Source organism: Arachis ipaensis, chromosome B2 (genome assembly GCF_059453495.1).
Source record: "Arachis ipaensis isolate K30076 ecotype BB chromosome B2, ASM5945349v1, whole genome shotgun sequence".
Classification (NCBI taxonomy): Eukaryota; Viridiplantae; Streptophyta; class Magnoliopsida; order Fabales; family Fabaceae; genus Arachis; species Arachis ipaensis.
Window position 1 is genome coordinate 27,937,265 of NC_142437.1, and position 24,651 is coordinate 27,961,915.

A 24,651-nucleotide genomic window follows, 5' to 3' on the forward strand; every position below is an offset into this window, starting at 1 on the left:
ACTTCAAGAACTCCCTTCTTCATAGGCGTCCCATTACTCACAGGATTCCTTTCAGAAGTGTACATGAACTGGTTATTAGCAACCATGTCAATGAGTTCTTGAGCTTCTGCAGGCGTTTTCTTTAGGTGAATGGATCCACCTGCAGAGGTATCCAATGACATCTTTGATAACTCAGATAAACCATCATAGAATATATCCAGGATGGTCCATTCTGAAAGCATGTCAGAAGGACACTTTTTGGTCAACTGTTTGTATCTTTCCCAAGCTTCATAGAGGGATTCACCTTCTTTCTGTCTGAAGGTTTGAACATCAGCTCTAAGCTTGCTCAGCTTTTGAGGAGGAAAGTACTTGGCTAAGAAAGCCGTGACCAGCTTATCCCAAGAGTTCAAGCTGTCTTTAGGTTGAGAATCCAACCATAATCTAGCTCTATCTCTTACAGCAAAAGGGAAAAGCATGAGCCTGTAGACTTCAGGATCTACTCCATTAGTCTTAACAGTATCACATATCTGCAAGAATTCAGTTAAGAACTGAAAAGGATCTTCAGATGGAAGTCCATGAAACTTGCAGTTCTGCTGCATCAGAGAAACTAACTGAGGTTTCAGCTCAAAGTTGTTTGTTCCAATGGCAGGAATGGAGATGCTTCTTCCATGTAAATTGGAATTAGGTGCAGTAAAGTCACCAAGCATCTTCCTTATATTATTATTATTTTCGGCTGCCATCTCCTCTGCCTGTTCGAAAATTTCTGAAAGGTTATCTCTGGATTGTTGTATTTTAGCTTCTCTTAATTTTCTCTTCAGAGTCCTTTCAGGTTCTGGATCTGCTTCCACAAGAATGTTCTTATCCTTGCTCCTGCTCATATGACAAAGAAGAGGGCACAGAAAAATAATAATAATAATAGAGATTCTCTTTACCACAGTATAGAGGTTCCCTTATATGAGTAGAAGAAAAGAGGAAGAAATTCGAACACAGATAGAAGAGGGGGTTCGAATTTGGTGATGATGTGAGGAAGAGATGTTGGTTAATGAATGAATAAATAGAATAGAATGAGAGAGAAGGAGGGAATTTTCGAAAATTATTTTTGAAAAGGAGTTAGTGATTTTTGAAAATAGTTTTTGAAAAATATTTAGTATTTTTTTTTTCGAAAAAATTTTTTAAAATTAAAAATAAAAATAAGATTAATTAGTTAATGAAAAAGAAATTTTTGAAAAAGGGAGAAGATATTTTCGAAAATTGAGAGAGAGAGTTAGTTAGGTGGTTTTGAAAAAGTTAAGAAACAAACAAAAAGTTAGTTAGTTAGTTGAAACAAACTTTGAAAAGATAAGAAGTTAGGAAGTTAGAAAAGATATTTTGAAAAGATATTTTTGAAAAAGATAAGATAAGAAGATATTTTTGAAAAGATATGATTGAAATTAGTTTTGAAAAAGATTTGATTTTTAAAATCACAATTAATGACTTGATTCATAAGAAATCACAAGATATGATTCTAGAACTTAAAGTTTGAATCTTTCTTAACAAGTAAGTAACAAACTTCAAATTTTTGAATCAAAACATTAATTGTTTATGTTATTTTCGAAAATTTAATACAAAAATAAGAAAAAGATTTTTGAAAAATATTTTTGGAATTTTCGAAAATAACTAAGAATTTTGAAAAAGATTTGATTTTTGAAAAAGATTTTGAAAAAGATAAGATTTTCAAATTGAAAATTTGATTTGACTCATGAGAAACAATTTGATTTTTAAAAATTTTTGAAAAAGTCAACTCAATTTTCGAATTTGATGAGAGAAAAAAGGAAAGATAATTTTTTTTTATTTTTGAAATTTTTATGAAAAACATGAAAATTATGCAATGCATGAAATTTTTAGATCAAAACATGTGATGCATGCAAGAATGCTATGAATGTCAAGATGAACACCAAGAACACTTTGAATGCCAAGATGAACATCATAGACACAATTTTGAAAAACTTTTAATGCAAAGAAAACATGCAAGACACCAAACTTAGAATTCTTTAATGCTTACGCACTAAGAATTCAAGAATGCATATGATAAACATGAAAAGACACAAAACAAAAAATCATCAAGATCAAACAAGAAGACTTACCAAGAACAACTTGAAGATCATGAAGAACACTATGAATGCATGATATTTTCGAAAAAATGCAAGATGCATATGCAATTGACACCAAACTTATGATATGACTCAAGACTCAAACAAGAAAAACAAAAATTATTTTTGATTTTTATGATTTTCTAATTTTTTTGGATTTTTTTTTTCGAAAATTATATGAAAAAGAAAAAATAAGGATTCCAAAATTTTTAATATGAATTCCAGGAATCTTGCATTCTTAGTCTAAAGCTTCAGTCCAGGAATTAGACATGGCTCACTAGCCAGTCAAGCTTTCAAAGAAAGCTCCAGTCCAAAACACTAGACATGGCCAATGGCCAGCCAAGCTTCAGCATGTAATTCAGACATGACATGTCTGACATACCCTACAGTTGTGTAACAGCTGATGGTTGGAAGCCTCAGTCCAAAAGAATTTAGACATGGCTTTTACAGCCAGCCAGGCTTCACATGCTTCATGAAACACTAGAATTCATTCTTAAAAATTTTGAATAAAATTTTTGAAAACATTTTTATATTATTTTCGAAAACAGATGAGAAAATTTTAGAAATATTTTTGAAAAATTTTTGAAAATAAAATAAAAAGAAAATTACCTAATCTGAGCAACAAGATGAACCGTCAGTTGTCCAAACTCAAACAATCCCCGGCAACGGCGCCAAAAACTTGGTGCATGAAATTGTGATGTCCAGGCTCGAACAATCCCTGGTAATGGCTCCAAAGCTTGGTGCTTTGATCTTAATTCATAATTGTCACAACTTCGATACAACTAACCAGCAAGTGCACTGGGTCGTCCAAGTAATACCTTACGTGAGTAAGGGTCGAATCCCACGGAGATTGTTGGTATGAAGCAAGCTATGGTCACCTTGTAAATCTCAGTCAGGCAGATATAAAGTGATAATGGTGTTTTCGAATATTATATAATAAAATAGGGATAGAGATACTTATGTAAATCATTGGTAGGAATTTCAGATAAGCGAATGGAGATGCTTTTCGTTCCTCTGAACCTCTGCTTTCCTGCTATCTTCATCCAATCAGTCTTACTCCTTTCCATGGCTGGCTTTATGCAAGGGCATCACCGTTGTCAGTGGCTACATCCCCTCCTCTCAGTGAAAGATATGCTCACATGCTCTGTCACAGCACGGCCATTCATCTGTCGGTTCTCGATCATGCTGGAATAGGATTCGCCCTCCTTTTGCGTCTGTCACTAACGCCCAACAATCGCGAGTTTGAAGCTCGTCACAGTCATTCAATCATTGAATCCTACTCAGAATACCACAGACAAGGTTTAGACCTTCCGGATTCTCTTGAATGCCGCCATCATTCTAGCTTACGCCACGAAGATTCTGGTTAGGAGATCTAAGAGATATTCATTCTAGCTTATTTCATGTAGAACGGAAGTGTTTGTCAGGCACGCGTTCATAGGGGAGAAGAATGATGAGCGTCACACATAATCATCACCTTCATCATGTTCTTGGGTGCGAGTGGATATCTTAGAAGCGAAATAAGAAGAATTGAATAGAAAACAGTAGTACTTGCATTAATCTTTGAGGAACAGTAGAGCTCCACACCTTAATCTATGGAGTGTAGAAACTCTACCGTATGAAAATACATAAGTGAAGGTCCAGGCATGGCCGTGTGGCCAGCCCCCATGGTCTAAGAACAATGCGTTCAAAGATGATCCTAAGATCCTAAGATGATCAAAAGATGCCTAATACAATAGTAAAAGGTCCTATTTATAATAAACTAGTCACCAGGGTTTACATGAGTAAGTAATTGATGCATAAATTCACTTCCGGGGCCCACTTGGTGTGTGTTTGGCCTGAGCTTAAGTGTAGCACGTGCAGAGGCCATTTGTGGAGTTGAACGCCAGTTTCTGTGCCAGTTTGGGCGTTCAACTCTGGTTTTGGATCCTTTTCTGGCGCTGGACGCCAGATTTGGGCAGAAGGCTGGCGTTGAACGCCAGTTTACGTCATCTAATCTTGGCCAAAGTATGAACTATTATATATTTCTGGAAAGCCCTGGATGTCTACTTTCCAACGCAATTGGAAGCGCGCCATTTCGAGTTCTGTAGCTCCAGAAAATCCACTTTGAGTGCAGGGAGGTCAGAATCCAACAGCATCAGCAGTCCTTTTTCAACCTCTGAATCTGATTTCTACTCAAGTCCCTCAATTTCAGCCAGAAAATACCTGAAATCACAGAAAAACACACAAACTCATAGTAAAGTCCAGAAATGTGAATTTAACATAAAAACTAATGAAAACATCCCTAAAAGTAATTAGATCCTACTAAAAACATACTAAAAATAATGTCAAAAAGCGTATAAATTATCCGCTCATCACGTATCATAACAGAACCAGAGGCACTGTGGGTGAGAATTATCACCCATAGTGAAAGGGGCAACACTCATAAGTTATTTGAAAATGCAAGGAATCGACAACATTCACAAGTGGGAAAGGAGCTAAAGAGAGTGTGGCCAAGATTGAGAGAAAACTGTAGATGGATTATAGGGGATGGAGGCAAGGCTCTATTTTGGAAGGACTGTTGGATCCCTAATACTAGGAGCCGAATTGAGGAGAGTGTAAATCAGATTCCTACAGAAATAGCGGGGAAAAAGATAATTGATTATGTGAATGAAGGAGGATGGAACATTTTGAGCATGGAGTCATTCCTTACAACCCATACTTTACAAAAAATAAAATCACAAATCCCACCAAATAAAGATAAAGGAAGAGATATCTTATGCTGGATACATAAATCGGATGGTATTTTCACAATTTTATCAACTTATAAAATGCTAAACAGAACAAGAAAGAAAACAAGATATAGAGAGTTATATGAAAATGGAGAGGACCAGAGAGAATAAGGACCTTTATTTAGCAGACTGCACATAGAAAACTCTTGACTTTCGGAAGGAAAGCTAGATTAATAAGAACATCACCGTTCTGTCATAAGTACCTCCAGACGAAAAAAACCATACTTCATGCCTTGAGGGACTGCCCGAGTGCTGCAACAATATGGTTCAAATTTGCTTAACCATCTGTAATAGTGCCTTTCCTTTCAGTTTCCATCCAATCCTGGATAGAATTAAATATGTTGAATGATTTAGGGAAGAATGGTCAAAATGAATGGAAAGATGAGTTTCTGGTAGGATGCTGGTGGCTATGGAGATGTAAAAATATAGAAGTGCATAATTCTAATTTCAATAGACCTTCAAATACTGTTCAGGTTATTAGAGAATGTATAGCCAGCTACAAGATGACATTCCAGAAGAAGTACCTCTTGGTAGAACACGAGAAGACAAGAAGAACAAACTCTAAATGGCAATCACCTCCACTTGGATGGGTCAAATTGAACAATGATGGTTCATCTCACCTGCAAAGTCAAAAGAGTGGGTGCGAGAGTTTATTAAGAACTTGTCGGGGAGAATGGATTGGAGGTTTCATGGCTCACCTGGGGAGTTGCTTGTCCGAAAAAGTAGAACTTTGGAGGTCATACATAGACTGCGGATAGCTGCAGAGCTGGGAATGAGAAGGATAGAAGCCGAGCTAGACTCTATGGAGACGCTGAAAATAATAAATCAATGTAGCACTGAAACAAATATGCACACTGAAGCAACAAGAGAAATTGCCCAGTTCAAGAGAAGACTTTGGAAAATAGTTTTTAGACACATAACAAGAAAAGCTAACCATTGTGCATATTTACTTGCAAGAGAAAGTAGTAAGACCGAATGTCCCTTTAAATTCATAGATGCTCTCCCGAAAGACCTAACTAGTTTGAACTTTGATGATGTGAAAGGGTTAGCACTATCCCAAAAAATGTTTTGTAATCTTTGAGTTTTGATTGTTTTCTTTAACATTTTTTTATCTGTACTTAGCTCCCTTTCTTTAACCAAAAAAAAAAAAAAAACCATAAAAAAGAAAAAAGAATATTTACACTACGACATATAAATTTAACATTTGTATACAATCAAGAACAAATCAAGAAATTTTAATAGAGGTATAAATTTTAGACAAATTTTTTAATTTTTTATTATATTTCTTATTGCATTAAAACAATTCAGACATAATATGTAGTTATTGAATTGGTTTTATCTATAGATAAAAAAAATCTTATAAATTTTTTTTATAATTTTATTTTTGACATGACAATTATATAAAAGAGACAACAATATCAATAACATTATACAATTACAAAATATCAGTAATATATAATGTATTTAGTTAAGAAATTATCACATATCTTATTAACTAAAATTAATTCTTTCAAAAACTTTAAAAAACTTAAAAATAAATCATAAACTATTAATTACTTAAAAGACACGGTAGCTGAAATTAAATAAATTAAGATAAAAAAATAAAGTATTTTTAATTTTTTATCTTTTAGGAATGTTAATTTAAAAAAAAGAGTATTTTTTATAAGAAAAAAACATTTGAAGTACACAATATAATTACCAAAACATAACTATGTAAGTCATCATGATTAGTATTCTATATAATAATATAAATGTTAAATATGTTAATATTAAAAGAACAAATGAATTTTTTTTAAAAATAAACATAGAGATGAATATATAGAAACTAATTTAAAAAGTATAAAAACTTGAGTGTATGATATTAAATTAATTACGTAAAAATATTAATAAACTAAATAGTTGAGACATAAACTCATCACATAATAAAAAATAATTTATATAAAACTAGTAAATTATATAATATTTTTTATTTCCTTAAACACATATTTCATACATGTATAAATCCTTCAAATTTTGGGAGGGAACGAAGACCACTACTCGGCCCACTATATCCATCCCCACATACAATCGACTGCTTTTTCTTGAAATTTTAGCACATTATTTCCTGCTATCTCAAACTCAGCTTCTCATAATAATTGACAAAGCAAGCTTCTACAAGCATAATAATATATAAAGGAAAGGGATTTCTTGTCTAAGATATCATGAAACGTGAATGTGAGATGCGAAGCAAGAGAACAAGACATAGCACAATACATAATAAACAATTAAACTTGATCAATAATGGCACGAATTAAACTCTATTATATAAGCTTAAATTTTCAATAAAAATAACAGGAAGCCAAATTTACCTCCAGTTGTACTCATATGCATATATAATGAATAAATAAACTCCTCAACTTAACTCTCTTGAACATGTGCAAATTTACCTTGTTGCTTGCAGAAACTAATGGATACGGTGAGTTCATTACTGTGAACTTGCTTTTGAAAGACCATTCCTTCTCCAAATGACAGATTTCGTGCATCACAGGATGCATGGTGAATGAGATTGTTACCGAATTTTGTGCAACACTTTCCCAAGTTGTTTGGAGGCTTGATTAGCAGCAACAGCATTCAGATTGAAATTGAATGTGGATAGTAACAAATTACAAACTCAACTAGCCAATAACGCATAGTTTCATTTATTTGAACAGAGGAGGAGCAATGAGTTGTAAGATATTCAAACATAATCTGTCTTTTTTTTTTAAAATAAAATATTATTTCTAACTATTAAAGATTTGAGCGCACATAATTTCCGAAAAGATATATACTAACTTGATACCATCAAAGATTGGGTTAATACTTAATACTATAAAACTACCTAAAATGTTAGTGCAGTGAGTAGTTTTGTCAAACTAATCCAATCCATTATGAGTATTGAATTAATTTACATCTTTTATGGTTAAAAGTTAAAACTGAGGAGTGCACTTTTTTTATTTTTTTCCTCAATTTTTTATAAAGTATGATATTTTATCATTTGGAATAATAATTAAATTAGTCCCTAAATAATAGTCGATCATCAATTTTGTTTCCAAATAACTTTTTTTAATTAAATTAGTACATGAAAAATTTAAAATTAATCACGTTTGTCCCTCTATCAATATGTTAAGAGATTTTGTTAATAATTATACCACGTGAAACGTTAATACCTCCTTCCATTTACAGCACTCAATTGTTCTTCTTTCACACTCAAGACGACGCCCTACAGAAAACCAAAAGCTAGAACTCACTCAACATTTTGCCATAAAGATATACTAAATAAACAATACAAGATCAACAAAAAGATGAAGAGAAAATGTATTCTACACTTCTATAGAAAAAGCATTCTAAAGAATCAATCAATCAGAATTAACAAGAAGTCATCTATCTATTTTCTGTATGAACAAAAATATGTCATAAGCAGTGACGGATCCAGAAAATTTTGATAGTGGGGGCAAATATATATATATATATATATATATATATATATATATAAAATAATAATAATAATAATAATTTTTAAAATAAAAATATTATGCATACATAAAAATTAGTTATCAAATTATTTATTAATCATTATATATTCATATATAAATATATGTATTATTTAATTTATTTTTAATGTATATTTTTTATTTCAATATATATACACAGATAGTTATTTTGATGTAAATATAACATGGTTAGTTTTTATAATATCTAATTTTACAAATTAAAACACTAAAATAATCATTTATAAATAGGATAAAGTATATTTGTTGTCTTTAAAGTTTGACAAAAATTTTAAAAATATCCCTAAGTTTTATTTTGTTTCAATTTTGTCCCAAAAGTTTTCGATTTGCATCAAATATACCCCTGACAGCTAATTTTTCAAAAAATTTAAGATCGATTCAACAACAATTTTATAAGAACAGCCCCTCAATACAAGCAAGTCAAGCATAATTTTCATGCATTATTGTTATATTGGTCTTAAATTTTTTGAAAATTTAGCCTCCGAGGGTATATTTGATGCAAATCGAAAATTTCTGGAACAAAATTGAAGCAAAATAAAACTTAGGGGTATTTTTAAAATTTTTGCCAAACTTCAGGAACAAAAAATATACTTTACCCTTATAAATATCTGTCTTTTTATATAGGATAATGCTACATATTCATATTTTTTTGTTAATCAAGTCCAATCAAATTTGTCTAAGACAACAAAAATCAGTTATGGCTAATATTATTTTAAGTTTTATTGTTTAACTTGGTTAGATTTAGTTCATAAAAAGAGTTGGATGTGTAGTCTTTTTTTTACATATATATAAATAAATACTTATTTAAAAATTTACTTCTTATACAATTAGAAGTCAATTCTTATTGAGATTCATAGTTAAAAAAGTTCTTTCAATTAATGTAGTTATAGAAAAAAATTAAAACTAATATAAAAAAAAAAGATAAATAACACTCTTTCGAGTTGATTTCTAAGAAAAAATATAAATTTTATTTAAATTGAGAATTGATCATTCTAATGACATCTAATATGAAATTTTTAAATTGACTATAAAATACCAAAAGTTGAGTAAAAAATTATTGTGGGGTCAAATTTAATAATTTAGTGGGAGAGAATAAATATTATTATTATATACTACTAAAAAAAATTTCAAATCGTAGTAGAGCGATTGCCCCACACTCATATACATGCATCCGTCCCTGATTGTTATTAATTTTTTAAAAATTCAATGGGGGCAATTGCCCCACACAGCCACACATAGATCCGTCCCTGGTCATAAGCATAGTAATCACAATAATAGCAGGCAAGTTAAACAAAATGGATCAAAAGAAATTGCTCAACAGTGCAGAAAAATATTTCTCAATAAAAAATAAGCAAAATAGTTAAAAGCAATATTGATTACAGAAAAGGGATTTGACAACATGCAAAATTGAAATCCTCCCTACAACACCCTCAAAAATAGGGATAAATATTTCTAATAGTAACATACACTCATGATTCGTGCTTGCATGTCCTAGTGTGATTAGAAATTTTAAGAATTGTAAGTATGTAATCAGTGAAAATTTCTCTAATTTATTGAAATTACTTCTATTTTTAGTGAAAATTTTTAAGTTATTTGTTATAATTTTAGCCTTCAAATAAACTTGAACACCAGATAAAAAACTATAGTAACGAATCAGTTAAAGAACTAGTTGTCGAATTTCATCACGCAGATCAAATTCTTTAGATAGTTTGAGGGTGCACAACATATACTAGAGGAGCCGATAAACATTGACGAATTATTTATCTTAATCTTAAGATTGGAGGATAAATGGTGGTCCAATGGAATTAATATTTGGCACTTATTTAAATAAAAATATTAAAAATATCTTTTATAAAGAGTCTTGTATAAAAAATGTGTTTTATTTATTTAGTCACATTTTAAAAAAATAATATTTTTATAACATATTAAATCAAACCCTATAATTCATCATCTAATAATAAAAAAGAAAAGTATATGGAACTAACTCCTAACCAGTCAAAAATTGAACAACTCAATTAATTATAATTATCTTAATTAGTTTTATTCATTTTTAATTTAAAATATTTGTTATTAATTGCTTTTAACTCAAAATAAGTTTTTGAATGATACGTTCCAAAAACTGCTCCTGGGATCACGGAAGTGAAGTCAAGCCCGATTCTTCACCCTCTCTCCCTCTTAGCAGCTACGGTGCATGGTTCTCTCTTCCTAACATCAACGGCGCCAACCTCCTCCATCCGACCATCCAAGCGGCGCTCCCTTCTCAAGTGAAGTCAAGGATCCCGATTCTTCACCCTCTCTCCCTCTTGGCGGCTACAATGCATGGTTCTCTCTTCCTAACATTAACAATGCCAACCTCCTCCATCCGACCATCCAAGTGGTGCTCCCTTCTCAAGTGAAGTCTAGGCTCCCGATTCTTCACTCTCTCTCCCTCTTGGCGGTTTACGGTGCATGGTTCTCTCTTCCTAACATCAACAGCGCCAACCTCCTCCAACCAACCATCCAAGCGGCAATTCCTTCTCGGTACTCCTCGATCTGTGCTGCCATTAGCGGTGTTGCGTATGACCGTCGTGCATGTTGTTCCCGATTGTGGTGCAACCTTTCCATCTTCTGTTCATCGATTGTCACCACTCTCTCCATCAAATCATTCACGTTGAATCTCCCTCATTCCTTATCCCCGGTGCGTGCCGCCATTGACGGTGACATTCGTGATCGTGGTTCAAGTTGTCTTCCCAAATCGATAACCGGAACTCCTAAAAGACCATCACGCCAAGCGTTTCCTTCACAAAGAAGAGAAGGTTGTGGTGCAAGGCTTTCGGAAGAGAGTATCGTCCATGAAGTTTTCAACCCCGGAAGGCAGATCGATTAGTACATTGATCAATTCAACCCAAGGCGATGAAGAATTGAATGTGGGTGAAGTAGTTATTCAAGAGTAAGAGGGGTCTAAGGTATGTTGCATAAGCTGGTCTTGCATTGTAGGAAAATTTATGACAATGTATTACGTGAATGTTTTTCATTCATGCTAATTAGATGTTTTGTAAGTTCAAAAGGTTTTTTCATGTGGAAAATTCTCGTACAGTGATATATTTAGTTGAGATATTATTAAAGTATGCTAAGAATTGCTATTAAATACTTACCCAACATGTTCTAATCCCGAGAATTGCTATTATTAAAGTTCCCATATGTGTTTGTAATATTTTTTGATGTTTTTATTGGAGACATTCATTATATAGTAAGGATCTTAAGTTGATAAAAGTTTTTTCCGGTGTCTTTAATTGAAGGTTGACGAAATTACCGACGTCATTGTGACTAGAAAGGATGAGTTGGACTCGAGACACAAGGTTTGAATATGTTATGTGAATGTTTCTTATTCATGCTAATTAGATGTTTTTAAGCTCAAAAAGTTTGTTCATTTGAAAAATTCTGGTACAATGATATATTTAGTTGAGATATTATTAAAGTATGCTAAGAATTGCTATTAAATACTTACCCAACATGTTCTAATCCTAAGAATTGCTATTATTAAAATATGCTTGACTCCTATATGTGTTTGCAATATTTTTTTATATTTTTTATTGGAGTCATTCATTATATAGTAAGGATCTTAAGGTGATAAAATTTTTTCCGGTGTCTTTAATTTAAGGTCGACAAAATTACCGACGTCATTGTGACTAGAAAGGATGAGTTGGACTCGAGACATGAGGTTTGAATTATTCCTTATTATTTGTTATCGTGTTATATTTACTGTGTTAGTGCTAGTTTTAATTCGTATTTGGTTTTGTGTATTAACGTTACAGTTGCCGGATCATAGTGGGGTCAGTGAAGAGAAAATTCCAGTCATAGGAATAAGTTTTGGTTCGTTGTCTCTGGCACAGAAATTTTATGAAAACTATGCAAAGAAAGTTGGGTTCGTTACTAAAATCAGGAACACGAATTTTGACAAGACGCTGAAGGAATCAAAGATACCGGTTAATCAATCTATTCAATGCACGCGAGAAGGTTATCGAGAGTCTCGGGTGAACGTAGCAACTTGGACAAACAGAATTACAGCCACGAGATGCAGAGCAAGGATGTATGTCATGCTGGACAAGGAGAAGGAAAGTTGGGTTGTCTCTAGATTAGAATTGAGACATTCTCACCCCTGTTTGGCTAAGAAAGCTGTCCACTATCATGAGTATCGGGAGTTGGCCATGCATGCTAAGTGCGTCATTACGGATAACGACGAGGCTAGCATAAAACCCAACAAGACGTATCTAGCACTGGCAAACGAGGTTGGTGGGTCTTCAAACCTGAGTTTTTCAGAAAAGAATGTCAGAAATTACATTACAAGAAAACTCCGATGTGCCGACGACAATGCGGACTTTAAGGGGATGATGAATTATTTCGTTCGAATGAAGGAGATCAATCCCAACTTCTTTTATGCCATAGATGTTGACGATGCTAATAAATTCAGAAGCGCACTCCGAGTAGATGTAAGGTGCAAGGCTTCGTATGAATATTACGGAGATGTGGTGTCGTTTGACACCACTTACAGAAGAAACAGGTCTGTATACTTATCGGTGAATTGCAAAAGCAGTTATTTTTTAAATTTGTTTTTCTGTCTCTCATTTGTTGTTGGTGTTTTGCAGGCATGGTCTACCATTTGCATTCTTTGTCGGTGTAAACCACCATGGAAAGTCTACTCTTCTTGGTTGTGCTTTACTTGGGAGAGAGAAGATCCCTAGTTTTGAGTGGGTGTTCACGCAATGGGTGAGATGTGTCGGGACTGCGCCAAGGGGGATCATCACTGACCAATGCAAGGCCATGACCGGTGCTATTAGGAAGGTCCTACCAGATATTGTCCACCGATGGTGCATCTAGCACATAATGAAGAAGTCACAATTCAAGCTCAAAGGTTATGCTAGGTGCGGAGAATTGAATGTTAAGATGAATCACATTGTGTGGAATTTTCCTTCTGCTGACTCTTTTGAAGTTGATTGGGCTGGATTCATCAAAGAATTCGACCTAGGCCAGAACAGATGGTTAGCAGGTCTGTGATCGTTAACTTAACTCCCATCTATTGGTTGCATATTGCCTATTTATTCACGGGTGGTAGTTCTGCCGATTTGATTCGGTTGTTGTGTTTTTTTAGAAGTGTAATCGATTTTTCTATTTAACCTTGTCAGTGGTTGTTCTTTTCAGTACACAAATGGATGGTTTTTCTCATAGTAAAGCTGGATGTTTTTTATTTTGTTTTATCAGTCCTTTGGAAGTGGTCATCATGAAGTATCTAAGCGACACTCTTATGCTTTGTTTTTTTATGTAGACCTGTATGCGAATCGATGGAAGTGGGTTCCAATATTCTTCAAGAGTGAATTTTGGGCTGGTATGCGGAGTACACAGCGGAGTGAAAATATGCATGCATTTTACGGGAGGTTTCTGCATTGCAAGAGTGGGTTGGTTCAGTTCGTCCATGAATACGACAATGTGCTTGGAAATAAGGAGCAAAAGGAGCTGGAAGATTATGCTGCGGACTCCAAAGGAGTCATCCCATGCATAGGGAGCACAGGCATTGAGAGACAGTTTCAGCAGGAATACACCAGTAATATGTCCAGGATCCTTCAGCTGGAGGTGAGAAAAAAATTGATTGCGTGATTCGATCAACTGAACAACAGAGTAGTTCAGTTTTTGTTAAAGTGGACGAGCAAAAGGTATTTTGGGAGAAAGCTATCTACCATACTTTCACAGTAGAGTTTGACCCATTGAGTTAAAAGGTTCAGTGCGAGTGTAACAAGTTTGAATCCACTAGTATATTGTGTTGCCACACCCTTGCTGTGTGGTCATACTAAAGAGTTGACACAGTACTGAGCTGCTATATTCTTCCTTGATGGAGTAAGAACGTCATCCGCAAGCACACTTACATTAAGAGTAGCCATGATGTGGCTCAGACCGATGAAAGCCACAACCTGTTCAGGCATATGTGTTTAGAGTTCTATAACGTTGCTCAGGAGTTTGTTGCTTGTGATGAGGAAGTAGCCATCTTGCGGTCTGCCCTTTGGGACGCAAAGTCCAAGCTTACTGATTACTGTGCCAGCATGCGTTCCACTACTTTTGCTGCGACTCAGAATACCATCCCCACACAGAGCACAGACGGTGTTGTTGTACATGATATACAGGGACCCTCAAGAGTTAAGACTAAAAGACGGCTGGTGCACGAAATTGTGATGTCCAGGCTCGAACAATCCCTGGTAATGGCTCCAAAGCTTGGTGCTTGAATAGAAAACAGTAGTACTTTGCATTAATCTTTGAGGAACAGCAGAGCTCCACACCTTAATCTATGGAGTGTAGAAACTCTACCGTTGAAAAATACATAAGTGAAGGTCCAGGCATGGCCGAGAGGCCAGCCCCTCTGATCTAAGAACCAGGCGTCCAAAGATGGTCAAAAAGACTAGTAAGAGGTCCTATTTATAATAAACTAGTCACTAGGGTTTACATGAGTAAGTAATTGATGCATAAATCCACTTCCGGGGCCCACTTGGTGTGTGCTTGGGCTGGGCTTTAAGTGTTGCACGTGCAGAGGTCCTCCTTGGAGTTGAACGCCAGCTTTTGTGCCAGTTTGGGCGTTCAACTCTGGTTTTGGATCCTTTTCTGGCGCTGGACGCCAGATTTGGGTAGAAGGCTGGCGTTGAACGCCAGTTTACGTCATCAATTCTTGGCCAAAGTATGGACTATTATATATTGCTGGAAAGCCCTGGATGTCTACTTTCCAACGCAATTAAAAGCGCGCCATTTCAAGTTCTGTAGCTCCAGAAAATCCACTTTGAGTGCAGGGAGGTCAGAATCCAACAGCATCAGCAGTCCTTTTTCAACCTCTGAATCTGATTTCTGCTCAAGTCCCTCAATTTCAGCCAGAAAATACCTGAAATCACAGAAAAACACACAAACTCATAGTAAAGTCCAGAAATGTGAATTTAACATAAAAACTAATGAAAACATCCCTAAAAGTAACTAGAACATACTAAAAACATACTAAAAACAATGCCAAAAAGCGTATAAATTATCCGCTCATCACAACACCAAACTTAAATTGTTGCTTGTCCCCAAGCAACTAAAAATCAAATAGGATAAAAAGAAGAGAATATACTATAAATTCCAAACTATCAATGAAACAGAGCTTCAATCATATGAGCGGGGCTTATAGCTTTTTGCCTCTTGAATAGTTTTGGCATCTCACTTTATCCATTGAGGTTCAGAATGATTGGCATCTATAGGAACTTCAGATTTCGAATAGTGTTATTGACTCTCCTAGTTCAGTATGATGATTCTTGAACACAGCTTCTTTATGAGTCTTGGCCGTGGCCCTAAGCACTTTGTTTTCCAGTATTACCACCGGATACATAAATGCCACAGACACATAATTGGGTGAACCTTTTCAGATTGTGACTTAGCTTTGCTAAAGTCCCCAATTAGAGGTGTCCAGGGTTCTTAAGCACACTCTTTGTTTTTTTGCTTTGGACCTTGACTTTAACCGCTCAGTCTCAAGTTTTCACTTGACACCTACACGCCACAAGCACATGGTTAGGGACAGCTTGGTTTAGCCGCTTAGACCAGGATTTTATTCCTTTAGGCCCTCCTATCCACTAATGCTCAAAGCCTTGGGATCCTTTTTATTTGCCCTTGCCTTTTGGTTTTAAGGGTTATTGGCTTTTTCTGCTTGCTTTTTCTTTTTCTTTCTATTTTTTTTCGCCTATTTTTTTTTCTCTTTTTTTTTTCTGCAAGCTTTGCTCTTTGCTGCTTTTTCTTGCTTCAAGAATCATTTTTATGATTTTTCAGATTATCAAATAACATGTCTCCTAGTCATCATTCTTTCAAGAGCCAACATATTTAACATTCTTAAACAACAACTTCAAAAGACATATGCACTGTTCAAGCATACATTCAGAAAACAAGAAGCATTGTCACCACATCAATATAATTAGGCTAAGTTCAAGGATAAATTCGAAACTCATGTACTTCTTGTTCTTTTGAATTAAAACATTTTTTATTTAAGAGAGGTGATGGATTCATAGGACATTCATATCTTTAAGACAAAGTTACTACTACTAATGATCATGTAATGAAGACACAAACATAGATATGCACATAACATAGTCAAACGAAAAACAGAAGAAAGAAGAACAAGGAATGAGTCCACCTTAGTGATGGTGGCGTTTCCTTCTTGAGGAACCAATGATGTCCTTGAGCCCTTCTATGTCTCTTCCTTGTCTTTGTTGCTCATCCCTCATTGCTTTTTGATCTTCTCTTATTTCATGAAGCATGATGGAGTGCTCTTGATGTTCCACCCTTAGTTGTCCCATATTGGAACTCAATTCTTCTAGGGAGGTGTTGATGTGCTCCCAATAGTTTTGTGGAGGAAAGTGCATTTGAGGCATTTCCGGAATCCCATGGTGATGAGCTTCTTGCGCCTCTTGAGCTCCATGACTGGGCTCTCTTGCTTGCTCCATCTTTTTCTTAGTGATGGGCTTTTCCTCTTTAATGAGGATATCTCCCTCTATGTCAATCCCAGCTGAATTGCATAGGTGGCAAATGAGGTGAGGAAAGGCTAACCTTGCCATGGTGGAGGACTTGTCAGCCACCTTGTAGAGTTCTTGAGGTATAATCTCATGAACTTCCACCTCTTCTCCAATCATGATGCTATGGATCATGATGGCCCGGTCTATAGTAACTTCAGACCGGTTGCTAGTGGGAATGATTGAGCATTGAATGAACTCCAACCATCCTCTAGCTATAGGCTTGAGGTCCAATCTTCTTAGTTGAACCGGCTTGCCTTTGGAGTCAATCTTCCATTGAGCTCCTTCTACACATATGTCCATAAGGACTTGGTCCAACCTTTGATCAAAGTTGACTCTCCTTGTGTAGGGGCGTGCGTTCTCTTCCATGTATGGCAAGTTGAACGCCAACCTCACATTTTCCGGACTAAAATCTAAGTATTTCCCCCGAACCATTGTAACATAGTTCTTTGGATCCGGGTTCTTACTTTGATCATGGTTCTTGGTGATCCATGCATTGGCATAGAACTCTTGAACCATTAAGATGCCGACTTGTTGGATGGGGTTTGTTAGAACTTCCCAACCTCTTCTTTGAATTTCATGTCGGATCTCCGGATACTCATTTCTTTTGAGTTTAAAAGGGACCTCAGGGATCACCTTCTTCTTGGCCACAACATCATAGAAGTGGTCTTGATGGGCTTTGGAGATGAATCTTTCCATCTCCCATGACTCGGATGTGGAAGCTTTTATCTTCCCTTTCCCTCTTCTAGAGGATTCTCCGGTCTTAGGTGCCATCAATGGTAATGGAAAAACAAAAAAAAGCTATGCTTTTACCACACCAAACTTAGAATATTGCTCGCCCTCGAGCAATAAACAAAAGAATAGAAGAAGAAGAAGAAGAAATATGGAGAGGGAGAGGGAGAAGTGGTTTCGGCTAAGGAGAGTGTAGAGGGGTGTGTTGTGTGAATTTGGTGAAGAATGAAGGTCTTTATATATGGAATGGAGGGGGGGTTAAGGTTCGGCCATATGGGTGGGTTTGGGTGGGAAATTGGTTTTGAATTTTGAAGGTAGGTGGAGTTTATGAGGTAGGTTTATGGGGAAGAGTGGATGGATGTGAGTGGTGAAGATTTAATGGGGAAGAGAGATTGAGGTGATTGGTGAAGGGCTTTTAGGGAAGAGTGTTTATGGGGTTGTGTGAAAGAGAGTGGTGAGAAGAAGTGAGTGGAGGTAGGTGGGGATCCTGTGGGGTCCACGGATCCTGAGTGGATCCTGTGGGGTCCACAGATCCTGAGTGGATCCTGTGGGGTCCACAGATCCTGAGTTGATCCTGTGGGGTCCACAGATCCTGAGGTGTCAAGGCATTTACATCCCTGCACCCATTAGGCATGTAAAAATGCCTTTGTGCCCAACTCTGGGCGTTCAGCGCCAGGTCGGTGGCCATTTTGGGCGTTCAACGCCCATTTGTGTGCCATTTCTGGCGTTGAACGCCAGAACCATGCCTGTTCTGGCGTTCAGCGCCCAGAAGCTGCCCATTTTGGGCGTTCAGCGCCAGAACCATGCTCTGTTCTGGCGCTGAACGCCAGACAGATGCTCCTCCAGGGTGTGATTTTTCTTCTGCTGTTTTTGATTCCGTTTTTGAATTTTTTTTGTTTATTTTGTGACTCCACATGATCATGAACCTAAGAAAACATGAAAAACAATAAAAATAAGAATTAGATAAACATTGGGTTGCCTCCCAACAAGCGCTTCTTTAATGTCAATAGCTTGACAGTGGGTTCTCATGGAGCCTCACAGATGTGCAGAGCTTTGTTGAAACTTTCCAACACCAAACTTAGAGTTTGGAATTAGGATTTCAACACCAAACTTAGAGTTTGGTTGTGGCCTCCCAACACCAAACTTAGAGTTTGACTGTGGGGGCTCTGGTTGACTCTGCTTTGAGAGAAACTTTTCAAGCTTCCTCTCCATGGTTGCAGAGGGAGATCCTTGAGTTTTAAACACAAGGGAGTTCTCATTCCATTGAAGGAATATTTCACCTCTGTCAACATCAATCACAGCTCTTGCTATGGCCAGGAAAGGTCTTCCTAGGATGATGGATTCATCATCTTCCTTTCCAGTATCCAGGACTATGAAATCAGTAGGTATGTAAAGGCCCTCAACCTTTACTAATACATCTTCTACTTGTCCATAAGCCTGTCTTCTTGAGCTGTCTGCCATCTCTAGTGAGATTTTAGCAGCTTGCACCCCATAGATTCCCAGCTTCTCTATTACAGAGAGGGGCATGAGGTTTATACCTGAACCAAGGTCACACAGAGCCTTAAAGATCATGGTGCCTATGGTACAAGGTATTATGAACTTTCCAGGATCCTGTTTCTTCTGAGGCAATGTCAGTTGATCCAGATCACTTAGTTCATTGATGAACAAGGGAGGTTCAACTTCCCAAGTATCAATGCCAAATAATTTGGCATTCAGCTTCATGATTGCACCAAGAAACCTGGCAGTTTGCTCTTCAGTGACATCCTCATTCTCTTTAGAAGAGGAATACTCATCAGAGCTCATGAAGGGTATAAGGAGGTTCAATGGAATCTCTATGGTCTCTAGATGAGCCTCAGAGTCCTTTGGTTCCTCAGAGGGAAGCTCCTTATTGGTCACTGGACGTCCCAGGAGGTCTTCCTCCTTGGGATTCACGTCCTCTCCTCTCCTCACAGGTTCGGCCATGGCACTTATGTCAATGGCCTTGTACTCTCCTTTTGGGTTCTCTTCTGTATTACTTGGGAGAGTACTAGGAGGGATTTCAGTGATCCTTTTACTCAGCTGGCCCACTTGTGCTTCCAAATTTCTAATGGAAGACCTTGTTTCATTCATGAAACTTACAGTGGCCTTAGATAGATCAGAGACTAATTTTGCTAAATTAGAAGCATTTTGTTCAGAGTTCTCTGTCTGTTGCTGAGTGGATGATGGAAAAGGCTTGCTATTGCTAAACCTGTTTCTTCTACCATTGTTAAAGCCTTGTTGGGGCTTTTGATCCTTCCATGAGAAATTTGGATGATTTCTCCATGTTGAGTTATAGGTGTTTTCATAAGGTTCACCTAAGTAATTTACCTCTGCTATTGCAGGGTTCTCAGGATCATAGGCTTCTTCTTCAGAAGATGCCTCTTGAGTACTGTTGGATGCAGCTTGCATTCCATGCAGACTCTGAGAGATCATATTGACTTGCTGAGTCAATATTTTATTCTGAGCCAATATGGCATTCAGAGTATCAACCTCAAGAACTCCCTTCTTCATAGGCATCCCATTACTCACAGGATTCCTTTCAGAAGTGTACATGAACTGGTTATTAGCAACCATGTCAATGAGTTCTTGAGCTTCTGCAGGCGTTTTCTTTAGGTGAATGGATCCACCTGCAAAAGTGTCCAGTGACATCTTTGATAGCTCAGATAAACCATCATAGAATATATCCAGGATGGTCCATTCTGAAAGCATGTCAGAAGGGCACTTTTTGGTCAACTATTTGTATCTTTCCCAAGCTTCATAGAGGGATTCACCTTCTTTCTGTCTGAAGGTTTGAACATCAGCTCTAAGCTTGCTCAGCTTTTGAGGAGGAAAGTACTTGGCTAAGAAAGCCGTGACCAGCTTATCCCAAGAGTTCAGGCTATCTTTAGGTTGAGAATCCAACCATAATCTAGCTCTGTCTCTTACAGCAAAAGGGAAAAGCATGAGCCTGTAGACTTCAGGATCTACTCCATTAGTCTTAACAGTATCACATATCTGCAAGAATTCAGTTAAGAACTGAAAAGGATCTTCAGATGGAAGTCCATGAAACTTGCAGTTCTGCTGCATCAGAGAAACTAATTGAGGTTTCAGCTCAAAGTTGTTTGCTCCAATGGCAGGAGTGGAGATGCTTCTTCCATGTAAATTGGAATTAGGTGCAGTAAAGTCACCAAGCATCTTCCTTACATTATTATTATTTTCGGCTGCCATCTCCTCTTCCTGTTCGAAAATTTCTGAAAGGTTATCTCTGGATTGTTGTATTTTAGCTTCTCTTAATTTTCTCTTCAGAGTCCTTTCAGGTTCTGGATCTGCTTCCACAAGAATGTTCTTATCCTTGCTCTTGCTCATATGACAAAGAAGAAGACACAGAAAAATAATAATAATAATGGAGATCCTTTATACCATAGTATAGGGATTCCTGTGTGAGTGGAAGAAGATGGGGAGACAAAGAATGTAATATAATGGAAGAAACACAACTGTGAGGATGGAAGAGAGGTGAGATGAGATGTTAGGATATGAATGAATAAATAGAATGAGATGGGGGAGGAATAATTTTCGAAAATTATTTTGAAAAAGGGTTAGTGATTTTTGAAAATAGTTTTTGAAAATTGTTAGTATTTTTTTTTTTCGAAAATTTTTTTTAAAATTAAAAATAAAAATAAGATTAATTAGTTAAGAAATTTTTGAAAAAGGGAGAAGATATTTTCGAAAATTGAGAGAGAGAGTTAGTTAGGTGGTTTTGAAAAAGTTAAGAAACAAACAAAAAGTTAGTTAGTTAGTTGAAACAAATTTTGAAAAGATAAGAAGTTAGGAAGTTAGAAAAGATATTTTGAAAAGATATTTTTGAAAAAGATAAGATAAGAAGATATTTTTGAAAAGATATGATTGAAATTAGTTTTGAAAAAGATTTGATTTTTAAAATCACAATTAATGACTTGATTCACAAGAAATCACAAGATATGATTCTAGAACTTAAAGTTTGAATCTTTCTTAACAAGCAAGTAACAAACTTCAAATTTTTGAATCAAAACATTAATTGTTATTGTTATTTTCGAAAATTTGGTATAAAAATAAGAAAAAGATTTTTGAAAAATATTTTTGGAATTTTCGAAAATAACTAAGAATTTTGAAAAAGATTTGATTTTTTGAAAAAGATTTTGAAAAAGATAAGATTTTCAAATTGAAAATTTGATTTGACTCATAAGAAACAATTTGATTTTTAAAAATTTTTGAAAAAGTCAACTCAATTTTCGAATTTGATGAGAGAAAAAGGGAAAGATATTTTTTTTATTTTTGAATTTTTATGATGAGAGAGAAAAACAAGAAAAATGATGCAATGCATGAAATTTTTATTTCAAAACAATGAATGCATGCAAGAATGCTATGAATGTCAAGATGAACACCAAGAACACTTTGAATGTCAAGATAAACATCATAGACACAATTTTGAAAAATTTTTAATGCAAAGAAAACATGCAAGATACCAAACTTAGAATTCTTTAATGCTTACGCACTAAGAATTCAAGAATGCATATGATAAACATGAAAAGACACAAAACAAAAAATCATCAAGATCAAGCAAGAAGACTTACCAAGAACAACTTGAAGATCATGAAGAACACCATGAATGCATGAAATTTTCGAAAAATGCTAGATGCATATGCAAGTGACACCAAACTTATGATATGACTCAAGACTCAAACAAGAAACAGAAAATATTTTTGATTTTTATGATTTTCTAATTTTTTTGGATTTTTTCGAAAATTATATGAAAAAGAAAAATAAGGATTCCAAAATTTTTAATATGAATTCCAGGAATCTTGCATTCTTAGTCTAAAGCTTCAGTCCAGGAATTAGACATGGCTCACTAGCCAGCCAAGCTTTCAAAGAAAGCTCCAGTCCAAAACACTAGACATGGCCAATGGCCAGCCAAGCTTCAGCATGTAATTCAGACATGACACGCCTGACATACCCTACAGTCGTGTAAGAGCTGATGGTTGGAAGCCTCAGTCCAAAAGAATTTAGACATGGCTTTTACAGCCAGCCAGGCTTCACATGCTTCATGAAACACTAGAATTCATTCTTAAAAATTTTGAATAAAATTTTTGAAAACATTTTTTTATTATTTTTTTCGAAAACAGATGAGAAAATTTTAGAAATTATTTTTGAAAAATTTTTGAAAAGAAAACGAAAAGAAAATTACCCAATCTGAGCAACAAGATGAGCCGTCAGTTGTCCAAACTCAAACAATCCCCGGCAACGGCGCCAAAAACTTGGTGCACGAAATTGTGATCTCCAGGCTCGAACAAATCCTGGTAATGGCTTCAAAGCTTGGTGCTCTGATCTTAATTCATAATCGTCACAACTTCGATACAACTAACCAGCAAGTGCACTGGGTCGTCCAAGTAATACCTTACGTGAGTAAGGGTCGAATCCCACGGAGATTGTTGGTATGAAGCAAGCTATGGTCACCTTGTAAATCTCAGTCAGGCAGATATAAAGTGATAAGGGTGTTTTCGAATAATAAATAAAAGAAGGGATAGAAATACTTATGTAATTCATTGATAGGAATTTCAGATAAGCGAATGGAGATGCTTTTCGTTCCTCTGAACCTCTGCTTTCCTGCCATCTTCATCCAATCAGTCTCACTCCTTTCCATGGCTGGCTTTATGTGATACATCACCACTGTCAATGGCTACTTTCGGTCATCTCTCGGGAAAATGATCCAATGCCCTGTCACGGCACGGCTAATCGTCTGGAGGCATCACCCTTGCCAATGGCTTCATCTTATCCTCTCAGTGAATAATATGCTCACGCACCCTGTCACGGCACGGCTATTCATCTGTCGGTTCTCGATCATGCTGGAATAGGATTTACTATCCTTTTGCGTCTGTCACTAACGCCCTGCAATCGCGAGTTAGGAGCTCGTCACAGTCATTCAATCATTGAATCCTACTCGGAATACCACAGACAAGGTTTAGACTTTCCGGATTCTCTTGAATGCCGCCATCATTCTAGCTTACGCCACGAAGATTCTGGTTAGGAGATCTAAGAGATATTCATTCTAGCTTATTTCATGTAGAACGGAAGTGTTTGTCAGGCACGCGTTCATAAGGGAGAAGGATGATGAGCGTCACACATAATCATCACCTTCATCACGTTCTTGGGTGCGAATGGATATCTTAGAAGCGAAATAAGAAGAATTGAATAGAAAACAGTAGTACTTTGCATTAATCTTTGAGGAACAGCAGAGCTCCACACCTTAATCTATGGAAGTGTAGAAACTCTACCGTTGAAAAATACATAAGTGAAGGTCCAGGCATGGCTGAGAGGCCAGCCCCTCTGATCTAAGAACCAGGCATCCAAAGATGGTCAAAAAGACTAGTAAGAGGTCCTATTTATAATAAACTAGTCACTAGGGTTTACATGAGTAAGTAATTGATGCATAAATCCACTTCCGGGGCCCACTTGGTGTGTGCTTGGGCTGGGCTTTAAGTGTTGCACGTGCAGAGGTCCTCCTTGGAGTTGAACGCCAGCTTTTGTGCCAGTTTGGGCGTTCAACTCTGGTTTTGGATCCTTTTCTGGCGCTGGACGCCAGATTTGGGCAGAAGGCTGGCGTTGAACGCCAGTTTACGTCGTCAATTCTTGGCCAAAGTATGGACTATTATATATTTCTGGAAAGCCCTAGATGTCTACTTTCCAACGCAATTGGAAGCGCGCCATTTCGAGTTTTGTAGCTCCAGAAAATCCACTTTGAGTACAGGGAGGTCAGAATCCAACAGCATCAGCAGTCCTTTTTCAACCTCTGAATCTGATTTCTGCTCAAGTCCCTCAATTTCAGCCAGAAAATACCTGAAATCACAGAAAAACACACAAACTCATAGTAAAGTCCAGAAATGTGAATTTAACATAAAAACTAATGAAAACATCCCTAAAAGTAACTAGAACCTACTAA

The 24,651-nt window shown here is 36.2% G+C and overlaps 2 non-coding genes across 2 annotated transcripts; both read left to right on the top strand.

The window, feature by feature from the left end:
* Positions 1 to 215: 215 nt before the first annotated feature.
* Positions 216 to 323, top strand: LOC148573408 (small nucleolar RNA R71). Its single transcript, XR_015905659.1, has one exon. It is a non-coding gene; the product is annotated as a small nucleolar RNA R71 (small nucleolar RNA).
* Positions 324 to 20,402: 20,079 nt separating this feature from the next.
* Positions 20,403 to 20,510, top strand: LOC148573409 (small nucleolar RNA R71). The gene has a single exon (XR_015906791.1). It is a non-coding gene; the product is annotated as a small nucleolar RNA R71 (small nucleolar RNA).
* The last annotated feature ends 4,141 nt before the right edge of the window (positions 20,511 to 24,651 follow it).